Source organism: Gracilinanus agilis, chromosome 3 (genome assembly GCF_016433145.1).
Source record: "Gracilinanus agilis isolate LMUSP501 chromosome 3, AgileGrace, whole genome shotgun sequence".
NCBI classification, from domain to species: domain Eukaryota; kingdom Metazoa; phylum Chordata; class Mammalia; order Didelphimorphia; family Didelphidae; genus Gracilinanus; species Gracilinanus agilis.
In genome coordinates, this window is record NC_058132.1 from 10,670,807 (window position 1) to 10,673,283 (window position 2,477).

The window sequence follows — 2,477 nt, forward strand, 5'->3', positions numbered from 1 at the left end:
TGGGCCCTGTGTCCTAAGCAAATCCCCAAATTCTATTCTTAGCATGTGAGCATCCAAAAGCTCCTTAGCTGCTGCTTGAGCTACACTTTAAAGAGAAGATTGTTCTTTATTTTTGGAGAGGCGGCCAGCTGCTGGTCCAGCTCTTCCAGGAGCCAAGCTGCAGAAATGAGGTACCATTTGTGATCCTAGGAAAGATGGATGAGGGGATGGTCCCTGGTTGGTAAATGTACATGTGTCAAGGAAGAACTCTAGGGAGCATCCCTGCCTGGGGTTCTGCACCTGCATCTCAGCCTCCAAGGGAAAACCCAGAGAAAAATTTGTTTGGATAACTTCCTCTCTTTTCCCAGTAACCCCCAGTGGGAAACAAGCAATCTGTTATTTCAAAGACACTTGCTGAACTTTTGTGAAGTTGCACAGCAAAACTTCTAGGATTCAGAGTGGGTCATGGGTTAGATCTGGTATGATTGGCCCAGATTTACAGAGTAGGTAGGAAAATGTCAGTGGGGCTTCCAGCCAGCTGGACACAGACCCTACCCTTCTATGTGCTGGACAGAACATTCCTGCCAATCTCCAGGGTTTGAGAAACCCTCCCCAAGGCCTGTACATGATTAAAGGACTCACACTGAGCCCAAGCTCTCCCACTCTGATGCCTGGACTACACCATGACCAGAGTAATGTGTGCTTTAGTTTGACCATCTTGACAGAACCTTGGGTCATTGGCACTTTCCCTGATAGAGTGGAAGATCCTTGAGGACAGTCTTTCTCTCCCTAGCATCCACCTGGCACTGCTCAGCCATAGTAAACCCTTGCTTACTGCTTGTTGATTGGTCTAGTCTAGGTGACCTTTCATGGTCTTCATTCTCAACATTCCTGCTGCTAGTGTTTTCCTCTCTCAAAGTCCCTTCTATCTACTCCATCTACTGTGTGTAGACCTTGTATTGATCTAGTTGTTTACACTTCTCTCCTATTGGAATGTGAGATTCTGAAAGGAAGCATTATGTTTTTGCTTTTCTCTATATGCATTGGGCTTGACCCAGTGGCTGGCACCTATTAAGCTTGTACTTGTCTATTGTTTCATTTCTGCCCTCGTATCTCCAGGACCGAGGCCAGTGCCTGGCAGATTGAATGAGTGTTGTGTTGGACTCAGTGGCTGCTGAGTTACCTTTCATCTCAAAAATTCTGTGATTCTCTGATTGCTTGGAGTCACAATGTAGGAAGGATAGTGATAATCTAGAGCAGTGATGGGCAAACCTTTTAAAGAGGGGGCCAAAGGAAAGGAAATGCTCATCTGTCAGTTTGTTTCTAAGACAACTCTTTTGAAATTTCATTGTATTGTATCCTACTCATTGTATTCAACAGATTAGGAATAATGTCAAGCAGTAGGGATAGAACATTTCAGGGGGCTACATCTGGCCTGCAGGCCGTAATTTGCCCATCACTGATCTAGAGTATCTGGAGGATGGCTGGGATCCTCAAGGATCTCAAGTTTTATCTTCATACGTATCTACTGTCCAAGTTGGAGATGCTGAGCCTAGGGAGGAGTTGAGGGACAAAGCTGCTCAATGAAATATTTGAAAGGCAATCACATGAATGTGGGCTTCCATTTAGTCTTCTTGACTAAATGAAATAGGCCAAATGGGTACAAGTTATAAAGAAGCCAAGTTAAGCTTGATGTAAAGGGGAAAAAAATACTTTGTAAGCAACATAATTATCCAAAATTGTTGTGGCCTGCTTCAGACGGTAATAAGTTCTTTATCCTTAGAGGTTTCCATGCAAATAATGGATGACCATTGTTGGGAAGAATATAATCTAAGTTGGAGTTGATAGCCCCAATTATCCTAACACAGAGATTCTCTGGAAATTGAGTCCTCGGTAAGATAATTGTCTCTCATCCCAGGGAAGAATTTCCAAAAGATTATCACTTACATACCCTTTTCAAGTAATTCCCATTCCCCTTTCTCCTCAGAATAAATCTTACCATGACCAGAAAATTCTGACTGTGGCAGAGATTCATAGACAATGAGACTACCCAAGGGAACAATTTAGCTTTGACCAAGCAGAGCATACTCCTTTGAATATGAAAGGCAACCTTTAACAGAAAGACACTGCAAAAGAGTAAAAATGTAAAGATATAAAGTAACAGCATCTCTTATCTAATAATTTATCAAAATTGTAGTTCAGAATTAAGCAAAACACTAACATAAAAAAATATCAGGGACTTAAAACATAGATCCCAAACAAATCCTTTTGCTTATAAAATGATTAACAATCTTGTAGTGTTAGACCAAAAATATCCAAGCAACAACAAAGGGCAAATGAAACAGAGCTCTGAGTATGACCATTCACTTAATAGGAATTCTGATGTTCTCAGATCAGTTGAATCCATGACCTTCTTCAGTGCCAAAGAACTCTCTACATGAGGGAAAAAGTTTTTAGACCTTGAGGAGGCACCAAAAATGGAATGAAGTAGCACAATT